This window comes from Erpetoichthys calabaricus, chromosome 1 (assembly GCF_900747795.2).
Source record: "Erpetoichthys calabaricus chromosome 1, fErpCal1.3, whole genome shotgun sequence".
NCBI lineage: Eukaryota > Metazoa > Chordata > Cladistia > Polypteriformes > Polypteridae > Erpetoichthys > Erpetoichthys calabaricus.
The window spans coordinates 115,508,679-115,520,866 of NC_041394.2; the positions used below are offsets into that span (position 1 = coordinate 115,508,679).

A 12,188-nucleotide genomic window follows, 5' to 3' on the forward strand; every position below is an offset into this window, starting at 1 on the left:
ATGTGCACATTTCATACAGATATTTTTCAGATTATGATTTAAAGAAAATAATCTTGAGATGTGAGGTAGGTGCACTTCCCAGTAAGGCACCATGTAACCTCTAATGAATCTTTATATACTGTATGTACACAAAACTTTGGAAACAGAGCTTTTTTTTCAGTTTTTTTTTTTTTACAATCTTGATAAAGCAAGAACCTTCTTATTGACTTAGTTACATCCATATTAAGCTGATGACATGCACTTAATTTAATAACAATTTTGACACATCTGATATTAATCACATTAATCTCTCAATTTTTTCTTCAATATTGTATGCCAGTTTTAATTCACAGAAGTCTTTTTTGATGGCTTGTGTGTACTGTGCATAAGATATGTACACTCAGTTAATAGGATAGTCTTTGAAAGAATATCTATGGGTATAATATAGACACAGTTAGTTATGTTAAAATGTAACATTAAACAGGATCCTTTTTAACTTTATTTGTTCTTCCACTTAACGCACATTAAAAATATTGTTATCCTTACAAGTTATCAGAGAGCTGGTTATCAGGGAGCTGTGGCCCACTGGTGGTGGTGAAAGCATTTAGCAAATCATGAGTTTTAAAATATGTGGAGCTCCCAATATGGAATGGATTGGGCACAAAACTGATTTCATTAATTTCAGTGAAGCAGGCTGATGACATGATTTACACAAGTATGATGTAGTCTCATCAAAAATGACTGCATTATATATCCATGCATTTATATGAATACACTGTGATAGTTTGCCAGGAACAGACATGATATTGAAAAGAAGCCCAACAGGTGACAGCCTTAAAGGAGAATCTCATACCTGTAGCTGGAAAATTCCTTCAAATGGCAGTGTGGGTAAAAGGTTGCTCTAATTGCATTAAAAAGGGTAAGAGGTTGGGGGAGATCAACAGAAGACCAAGAGAGTTTCTTGAAGCTTTTGGGTGGCAACAAAGGGCTCCAATATGAACCAGATGAGCAGGTGTTATAACCTGTGATTTTAACCTGGGTCTCATGGATGCAAGATTATTTGGGCTCTAGAGGGGAGCTCTACTTAAATGGTGCCAGGACTTTCGGTGAGCATTCATGATCTTGAAAGTGATTCAGAAGATTAATCCAGAACTAACCACGAGCTAAGGATTAAAAGTAGGTCGCTTCCAGTGGCTCATTGAGTAAAGACTCAGGTGAAGCAAAGGATTGACTGCCATAGAGAAAATACTGCCAGATTCACTGGCGTGGGAGTAATAGAGACAGAGAAAGAGAGAGAGAGGGAGAGAGAGAGATAGAGAAGGTGGTCAGGTGTTGAACAGGAGAGTCTAGCGTGATATTCAAGGCACTACGGTTTTGAATGCTTGGCAAGCTACCCCCAAAAGGCAGGAATTTAAATATGTGTAGCAAGGCTCAGTGGGAAAGCTAGATTTTCTCTGTTTAATGCTTTTGAGTTCTCCCTTTAATCATCTCCTTCATGTGTATTTTGTAAGAAGAGTTAATCATTTTATAAGCACTTGGATTTTTGGTATTTCTTGTACTGGATTAGAGGTGCCCCAGTCATAATACAAATATACTGTGGTTTTTTTCCCTCTGTACATATTTAGGTTAATTAATGACAACAGCAACAAATGTAAAGTGAGGTGTTTAGAGTATTAAAAAATACTATAGTGATTTAATAAATACAAAGTCTCAGAAAAAATAGAGATGATGCTAAATCTGAACAATACACAGGTTGGACCTCAATTTTACTATGATAAAGAAGTCTAGGCACAAGCACATCACATTAAGAAAAATGTGAAAACATACTTAAGAGGCCTCATTCCTAGCCTGATATGTTTAAAGTATGATAAAGGCCTCGTCAGCCTGAAAAAAAGATTGTAGGGGATCCAAAAAGCATGCTGAAATACATAAGACTAATAACGTGATACATGGTTCTAAATTATTTGGTCAAAGAGAAATAATGACAGCAGTGGTGCAGTGTTTGAATCTCATGTTTCCACACAGACTGTGTATTGTATCAGTCCTTGGCCTCACCTCTTAAAATGAGTTGCCTTGCTGTCATAGTTATAAGGTAATGAATGGATTGGTGTAGTAAGTGTATATTTAAGAAAAGTTTCCTCTGCCTCTGTATTCAATGTCTAGGCCTTTGCTTTTGGTAAGACCCTTGTACCATTGTATTGAAATATTTTTTCCTGATTTTGTTTGTGCTTATTTGATTTGCTTAGAATATTGGGTATCCAGGGATTCTTGCCATTTGCCAATTTATCTGTAATTTCTTTTTATTTTAAGTACTTAATCTATTGATAATTATTTAGTTTCCTTGCTTCTTGCCCTGCTTTGATCTTGGCTACTATTGCATCTGCAGAAAAATCATACCTGAACCCAGTGTTTAAATATATGCCACTCTCACTACCTGGAGAACTGTTGAGACTTCCATTCTTGCAAGCAGTGATTCATCCACAATGTGCTTCATGCTTATACATGTAATAAAATCATTTCATGTTCATGGTTAGGGCCACAATGTAATAGGCAGATTCCTCCTCACATTAGCCTCTATCTGAATAAAAATTTATAATGAATTGCAAAATTGAAGCTAAATAAACAAGACAATATATGTGAGCATATTATGTTCTTAATTGAAACATCTTCTGCAGTGTCATTTAGCTGTTTGCACAATGAAGTAATAACTAGATGTATAGTCTGGTGCAGGCATCCCCAACTCTGGTCCTGGAGAACCACAGTGACTGCAGGTTTTCATTCTAGCCCTTTTCTTAATTAGTGACCTGTTATTGCTGCTAATTAACGTCTTTTGAAATAATTTTAATTGACTTGCTCTTGAAAACTCAGATGCGTTAATTGCTTCCTTTCCCCTAAATAGCTGCCAAACAATAATGAGATACAAAATGATCCAAAAATGACCAGCAAACTGTGTCTATCATACAATATCTGAAAATAAAGAAAGATGAAAGTCTTAGGAATATTGATCTGCTCAGATTCCCAAAACATTTTAACAGTACTCTTAGAAAGGAGAAAATCAACAATTTTGGAAATGTATGCTTTTGCACAATGAGAGCAGAAACAAGCCATGGAATTAAAGAACAAGTTTAATTAAAAACAAGACTCAGCACCTAATTAAGCAACTGGCTGGAGTGAAATTGGTGGGAGTTTGACTTAGTTGGTCTTCTGTTGGTTCACACATTTCACATTTCATTTCTGTTTGGGTGCCATTTAAGGAAAAAAATGAAGCAATTCAGGAAGAATGATGAAGAAATTGAGGTGAACAAATTTTTAAAAAGCAAGTCAATTAAAATTAATTCAAAAGAAATTAATTAGCAGCAAAAACAGATCACTAATTAAGAAAAGGGTTAGAATGAAGACCTGCAGCCACTGTTGTCCTCCAGGACCAGAGTTGGGGATCCCTGGTCTTGTGCATGATCATCTCTGGGAAAAAATTCTTAAATAACCACTAGCCAAGATGGAATAAATGTCTGAGCTCTAGTATCGTAATAACAACTGGTTTTCTAAAGCAACTGAAAAATACTTGACCATTTATAAAAGAAAGCATTTAGTACCACAAATGAAGAAGTGAAGTTACCAGATGCACCTGTTGACTTGTCTTCAAGGCCAGTGGCAGATGGTCTCTTACAAAGGGTTTAATTGCCTAGAACATGTACAAACCAGTGACATTCTCAGCTGTCTCCCGCGAATTGTGAAGGTAAAAAATTTCCACACAAGTGTTTATGTAATTATATAATAACACATAAACTGTAGATAATGTGTATCAATGGCATTTTAAAAATTACTTTCAAAAGTTCATTTTACACTCGTTCTGCTCTTCACAAGATATTGTAAAAACCTTTCTGTTTAGTAAGAAATTTCTTTAATATAAGTAGCAAGATATGGTACAGTATGTTTTTTGAATGGTGTCATTAAAATAACTTGAAAACATAACTATAAAATTGTAATTATATTGTGACTATTTAATACTAAGATATTCTAAAACATACTTAATCCAGTTTTGGGCTGTAGGGGGTAAGGTCTATCCCAGCAATGCTGAACACAATACAGGAAAAAAGGTTCATCATACAGTAAAGCTAATTCTCACATAGGGTAAATTTAGAATCTTCAATTAACCTTGCCAAATTTCCTCCTGGGGTCAAATAAAGATCTATCTATCTATCTATCTATCTATCTATCTATCTATCTATCTATCTATCTATCTATCTATCTATCTATCTATCTATCTATCATGTACATCTTTGGGCATGTGGGAGGAAAACCCATGTGGACATATGAAGATGTGCAAACTCCAAACGGACAACTGGGTGCTTGACTCAGGTGGCAATAGCACTATCCACTACACCACCATGCCACCTATTACAAAACTAGGGTAGGCAAATACAATTTGAACAGAAAATGAGAAAAGAAGAAAAAAATGATTTTGTAAATAAAAAAATAAAAAAGTCTTCATACTATATTCAAATTTAGATTTTCATCTGCCCACTTAGACACTGTATATAAAATTGCATTACACTTTGCCTTATTTTCATTCCCAACACAGTTCAGAATACTAGTAATTTTTGGTCTTCTTTTCTAGAATTTAATAGGCATTCTGTTAATCTCTGGGTAAATGATTATTGTATTTAGAAAAGGTATTCTAGGCATGTGAATCTAGAATATTTAAGAGATAATGGGATTGCAATATCTATTTCTTTAAGTTTGCAAGTTTCATTGTGTCCAATTCATATATCATATTGCATGTCTTACATAGGCAGGAAAAGTTAAGCTTATCCTATGCAACTTCAAAAGAAACTTTAACTTGAAAAAAATAAACAATGACTTTAAGGTAAAATATTTCACTACTTCATACAACATACAGATTATAGTGTAATTCTAGAAATAATATCTGTCCACTTTCTATTTAGTCCATTGTAATTGTGTCCTCTCTGAGTATATACTATACATTTCAGTAGGATGTTAACATAACTAAGGAGAAAAATGGATGGATGGTTAGGTTGTCCTGAATTTTTTTTTTGTACTAATTACACTGCTGTTGCATATATTGCCTTTTATAATATGACCTCCCTCCATTCATTTATTTTCTAACACAACCGGTTCAGTATTCAAAATACAGTGTTACGTTTCAAATTGAATCAAATAATGTATTGACGTAGAAAAAAAAAGAAGCTCAAAAGAACGAATCAAAAAGAACAGTGTAATTACAGATGTACAGTAGGTAAGAAATGCATAGCTCCAGACATTCCGTGTTATAATTAGGGTTTAAAAGCAAATATTTTGTTGTTTTGAATGAAAGATGTTCGGTTTGAAAATAAATTTGAAGTCATCATCACAAACTAATACAGTATGACTAATTAATACCGGTAATAAAATGTGCTTACCTGTTTTCCATGTTTCTGCCAAAGGCAAGTGAACGACTTGAAACCGCGGGGTTATGTTCAAAACTGAGCCTTCATTAGCATTTAACCTGCTAAAGACCAATCCTACGAAAGGACCCGCCCACAAAGCAGACGCACAGACAAACAGCTGCGTAGCGCGCGTTTTTAAGTGTAGCAGCTGTGCATCTCCCCTTTTCAGCTGTTGCTTACTGCGCGGAAACTGCGCTAGAAAAGAAATGCGAAATAAAAAAGAAATAAATAATAAAACATGTTGGTGTTACATATTGTTAATAATGCAAGCTCCTGCATTCGTTACATAGTTGAGAAAGAACACGTTTACCAGTACAAATATGCGCTACTCGAAGGATGCGTTCCGTTGATTTTATATTCTCTGTCATTTCATAAATGCGTTCAGATACACAGAGGTCTCTTGGATTGTTGATAATAACTTTCTTAATATTGCAGCTATTATAACACAGATGTCATCAGAAATTGCTTTATCAGAGAATGTGATGTTTAATCGATTGAAACGTAACGTGTGTTACTAATAGTTATAATGTTTATTTAAGAAAATATTATATACATTGTATTTCCAAAATACAAGAACAAACAGTGTTTTATATGATATTTCTTAATTTTATTATATACTTATTATGGTACTTATTAAATGTGTTAATTATACTTAATACCTTTAAGACACAATATTGTGCACAGAAAGGACGCAGAGGGGCAGATGGGACTGGGTCCTATCCCAGCAACATTAGGTACAAGACAGGAATCCTGAACAGGGTCCCAATCCATTACAGGGTCCAATCATGAACATATTCATATTCACAAACAGCCAAGTGGAATCACCAATTAAAATAACATGCATGTTACTGGGAATGTTGAAAAAAAAGAACTTGAATACAAGGAGAACATGCCCAATCCACATGACCATATAATAATAATCATAATACATTTTATTCATATAGTGCCACTGGATTCAGGAAGCACAGTGCTAACCACTGCAGTACCCCAATTTTCCAGCAGTTATGAGAAAAACAAATTCAGACAAAATTAAAGAATACCTGAAAATCTGTCTAAAAAGGGTGGTGAATACTTACTGAACCAACTTATAATAATTATTTGAAACCTTAGGTTTTGAGCTAATATTTTTTTCCTGTACACTCAAGGTTGCTTTAAACTACTTCTGACTAATTAAAGTTTAGGTTTCATAGTTAGTACCAAAAAGAATGTTACATTTTACTTACAGGATGTTCCAGACTAACTTTTTTAAACCAGATATTCTAGTTTATTTCTACTTTAATATGCATTTTCTTTGGTTTTGGGGTTGTCTCTGGAAGTATCATGTATTAAATTTAGTCCTTTTGGGGCTTGCAGGAGACAGGCTTCAAATCCCAGCCTGAGCTGAGTGGAGCATACACGCATTCTTTCTGTGTCTATGTAGGTTTTTCTGCAGGTACATTTAATTTTCCAGATGTGAATGTGCAGAGGCATGTCCTGCTATGGATTTAGACCCAATTACATAATGCCTTGTGAAACATGGTGCTGAGGTAAAATGTGAGCCCTGTATACTTTTAAGTGGATAAAGTTATTTAGAAAACAAAACACTTGGATGGCTCTTTAACAACATTTCCTAAATTAGTCACAGTAGAAAGGCTTGTGAGCCTCAGTGACTCTCAATTTTACTGTACGTAGCTTGGGGGGGAGGGGGGGGGGGGATTAGAAAAAGAGTTATCCAAAAATAGGACTTCTATGATAGATTCCATGGAATCTTCCATGAATTTTGATAAACCTCTTCCACAACAAGTGAATCATTACCCAGTAAAGGAGCCAGGCCTCAGGGATGGTGTTCATAAGCAAGATTCGAGATTCAGACCATAGGGAGTTTGCACAGCTGGCATGTGAGGAAACATGAAATGCCAGTCAGGAGACGGGTATGGATGGGAGTAATCCAGATGTACCAGATATTTCATATTGTGTACCATAAATCAGATTAATAAGCAATCAGAACTATTTAGTATGAAGAAAGCACTAATTTTAGTATCGGGGGAAAAGTAGATGAATAACAACAAATATGAAAATGCTAGAATCTGCAGCAATTGTTCTACTCTGCCACTCTTAAAAAATGTAACTAAGTGATAGTCGACCCAGTGTAAAAATGTTTGTTGTTCCAGCATTTCTGTGTTAAATGTTTAGCTTCAACAATCGTTTCTTCATTGTATGGCGCAGATGTGAGTTCTGTTTTTCTTTTGGGTTCAAATGCAAAAATCATCATTGTGAGAATGAATAATCTGTTGTTTGTGCGAGTTTTTCTTTTGCGAAATGCGCATGTCCTGCGAGAATATTCTCGATTTATGAGATTTGGACACGTGCATGACTACACGACTCCACAATCTGTAATTACTAACGTTTGAGAGCCCCGATTTAAGGTAAGTACATACATTTACAAGAGTAGGACTTTCCTTTGTTGAAAACCATAAAAAATCGGGGTACGATGTATTAACAGTTACCACGCGAGTAACCTTACAAACTTCGACGACCTTGGATTATAACCTACTGCCGAACGTAAAAAAGTTTTTTATGTGTTTAATGTTAGCTTGTGTTATTTGCAACGTGTGATGACGGCGGGTCCGTTAATTACGGAAGATTTTAGTGACTATAACAGAATCTGAAAATGAATAATTATAAAATGAAAGGTCAGTTGTGCTTACTGTGGTGGCTATAAGTTTTTATCAAAAGCCACGCAATTGCGATATTTCCCTCTTTCCTTTTTTCACTATAACAACTTGTGTTTTTATACCTCAAAACCCGACATCAGGACACTTTTTTCACTTAAAGTTAGCGGTCTGAATTCCCGTAGTAGCTGCGGTGACCGACTCGAGCTTTTGAGGCACCATACTAAAGTTTAGAGTAGAGACTGAACGCAGATGATTACACTTTATTCAAGTGGATTGGGCAATAAGAGAGTACGACAACGGTCAGATAATTTTGTTTTTTAAACGGTAAATTAATAAAATGACATCAATATTTTATTCAGTACCGTTTTTTTTCGTAAAATTGCATACAGTCGAAAAAAAGTAAAAGATGGCGTGCACGCTTCTGTGGTGACGGCGCTTTTTTTTCAACTGAATGTTCTAGTAAATTATTACGGGCGCTGGGGTGCATAGGCATAACAGCTTGTAAAGGCAGGCGCACGATTACTGGTTGGAGTACTCCTTTCTTTCTTGTGTACATTCAATTTATGCTGTTTCTTTTATAGAGGAAAATTGGGGTGTGCGTCATAGAGGGAGAAAGCGAGTGGTAAAGGGGGAAGGACCTGAAATTAACACACTGAGCAGACCTCAACAACAATTCTTCGCTCCTTCAAGGAAAAAAAAATATACCCTTACAAACATATGTTAATAAATATAAGTCGCACCACACGACTGCTCAGGTGTAAACGTGATGTGTAGTTTACTGTGTTCATTTTCAGATACCACTTTAGACATTTGTGATAGAATTATTAAGATATGATTTCATATAATTACTGAACCTATTTTAATTCTATTTAATGCAGTGTTATGGTATACAAACTGTTTTGAAGGCCATCCAAATCAGCTCTTATTTCTTTATTGCGATTTTTAGAGTCTTCATGCATTGCAAGCTCTGTACATTTTGTACTACAGCTCAGGACACACTTCTCAGACATTATAGATTGAAGCACTGGCGTGGACCATATTCATCGTTTCCTTGCATTCACAGTGACTGCATTTGTTCATTCCGGACTGCAGGTGCGTTAAGGACACATCTCAACAGAATACATCCCAATGCTACCCTTTCAAAAGTTAGCAAGGATTTGGCTTGTTTGAGCTGTGAACTTTGTAAATTTCAAGATATCTGTGATGGGAAGACCTTTTACAGCCATATAAGAAAACATCTAAAAACTATGAATATGTGAAATGTCCTTTTGTAAACTGTGACTTCCAGACCAATGTATATACCACATTTAATGTACATAAAATTAGGAAGCATAAGGGTCAGTCTTTTCATGATTTCAGGCTATCCATTTTAAGTAGTAATCATACAGGCCAAGAAGACAGTCCTAATAGTAGCTCTGCTGCAGACAATAGTGGACCTCTTATTGATGGTGAGGATGATCATGTAGGTAGTAGATATGCTGCTTGCACTGAGGATTTAGGAGATGCAGTTGAGCACAAACTTGCTTCTCTCTTTCTTTGTATGCAATCTGTTCTTCACGTGTCAAAAAGTGCTACCCAGCAAATACTTGAAGGTTAAATGATATTTTTTCAGCCTCACTTAGTCATACTAAAAATGAAATTGAACACGTTTTGCAGAAAAATAATTGTGAGGTTAGCCAGACCATCATTAATGATATTGTAAATGTTATTCATAAGACGAGTCCTTTACTAGCAACATCAAATGGAATACTTTCTTCTGAATATAGAAGAGACTGTTACTTCAAAAGAAACTTTTCACTTGTAGAACCTATAGAATATGTTTTTAGCAGATCAAAGAAAAAAACATTTGTTTATGTGCCACAGTTAAAAGTTCTTAGGTTATTGTTAAATTGTTCTGATGTGTTAGAACAAACTGTCAATACTGTTGCCAACCCCCTGGGGTTGTACGCTTCCTTTTTTGATGGTAAATATTATAAAATTAATCAATTTTTTGGGGGAGAAGACTTTAAAATAGCACTCAATTTATATATTGATGAATTTGAAATATGTAATCCACTTGGAACTTCTCGGAAAACACATAAAGTAACTGCAGTTTATTGGGTAATATTAAATTGGGATGTACGGTTTCGATCTGGATTGCAGTCAATTCAATTAGCTCTACTCGGGAGGAGTAATGATGTTCGAGAATTTTGGTATGACACCTTCTTAGAACCATTGCTAAGAGACTTAAAGGTACTTGAACATCAGGGATTATTTGTTGAACAGTTGGCTGATCATGTAAAAGGAACTGTTTTTGCTGTTTCTGCAGATAATTTAGGTGCTCATAGTCTTGCTGGGTTTCTTGTGTGTTTCAGAGCTGACAAATTTTGCAGATTTTGTCTTGCTTCATTGCAAGATATTCAGACCAAAGAAGCTAAAGAATTTCATCCAAGGACTCCTGAAGAGCACAGCAAGTTTATTGCAGAGCTAACTGAAAATCAGCACCTTACATCTGTTAATGGTGTCAAATCAGATTGTGTTTTATCTAAAAACTTGAAGTCTTTTCATCCAGTTTCTGGCTTTCCACCTGATATACTGCATGACTTTTCTGAGGGCATTGTGCCTTTTGAGCTTTCATTATGTCTTCAGAAATTGATTTCAGACAAGTATTTCACTCTGGATTGTCTTAATCAGATTATTAAAACATTTCCTTATGAGAATTCAGACAAAACAAACAGACCGCAAACAATTCAAAAAACATATCTTTCAAAGAATACATTTAGGGGCAACGGACATGAAAATTGGGCATTGTTAAGATTTCTTCCCTTCTTTATTGGAGTCTTAGTACCTGAGGGAGATAAAACATGGGAAATCCTCATGGATTTAAAAGACATAGTTGAACTTTCTGTTTCTTCAAAGTTCTCAGAAGAAACTTTGTGCTACTTTGAAACCAAAGTTTCAGACCATCGACTTTTGTTCAAGGAAGTCTTCCCCAATGTCAATCTAAAACCAAAACATCACTTTGTTGAACACTACCCCAACCTAATGCGTTCTTTTGGCCCATTAGCTGATTTTTGGACAATAAGGTTTGAAGCCAAGCACAGTTTTTTCAAAAAAGCAGTGCGAGATGTGCATAACTTCAAAAACATTTTAAATACATTAGCCACCAAACATCAACTCATGGTTGCATACCATTTAGATTGCCCAACATTTTTCAAAACGGCGTTGCACATAGAGAAATTAAAAACACTTAAAACTGTCTCACTGGACTCACACACAAGAGCTGCATTTCAAAAAAAGTATGGAGGCAAGACCGAGGCTTCTCTAGCCTCTGCTGTGCACTTGTATGGGACCAAATACACAAAGAACATGATTGTTGCTATTGGATTTTCTTTTGGACTACCAGAATTTGGACGAATCCTAAACTTTGTTGTTGTTGGCAGTGAGCTCTCCTTCATCGTTGAGAGATTAGACACTTGGTATTTTGAACATCTCAGAACTTATGAAGTTGTTAGGAAGGCCTGTCCAGATGTCATAACTATTCTTCCTCAGGACCTTATTGATTTCTATCCACTAACTCCCTACTGTATTGCAGGAAAACTCATGGTGTCACTTAAAAGGTCCTTACTTCCCTAGGTACTTGATGTATTTGTGACCTCTGATTTGTTATATGAAACTGCTAAAATATATGAATCAATCTGATATATGTTGATTGATTCATTGAGTTCTCAGCTATCACCAGCTTAATTAGATTGTAATGAAGCAACAGTTCTTTTACTATTACTGACATTTTCTTATACTGTTTTCCTAAAAGGTTAAAAACCACTACAATGTTGTTGCGGGTAATTCTTGCTCCAGACAATATCAGAAAAGTATCATGCCCTGACAATGTATCGACCCTTGAAGACCTCAAATCTATTCTTTGTGAGAAACTGAACATAGAAAGTGGATTCACTATACAATTCGAAGATCCTGATTTCAATAATGAACTGTGCAATTTAACCGACATTAGTGAACTTCCAGCAGACAAGGCCACCTTAAAGATTTTCTGGAACATTTTAGTCACACCAATAGAAGAAAACACTTTGTCTGATTTCACTGTAGATACTGCTAGTGTTTCAAGTGACTC

General features: G+C 35.4%; 1 protein-coding gene across 1 annotated transcript in view; it reads right to left on the reverse strand.

Moving 5' to 3' along the window:
• Positions 1 to 12,188, reverse strand: part of tulp3 (tubby-related protein 3) — a 470,805-nt gene that overhangs the window by 236,535 nt on the left and 222,082 nt on the right. The window lies entirely within an intron of this gene.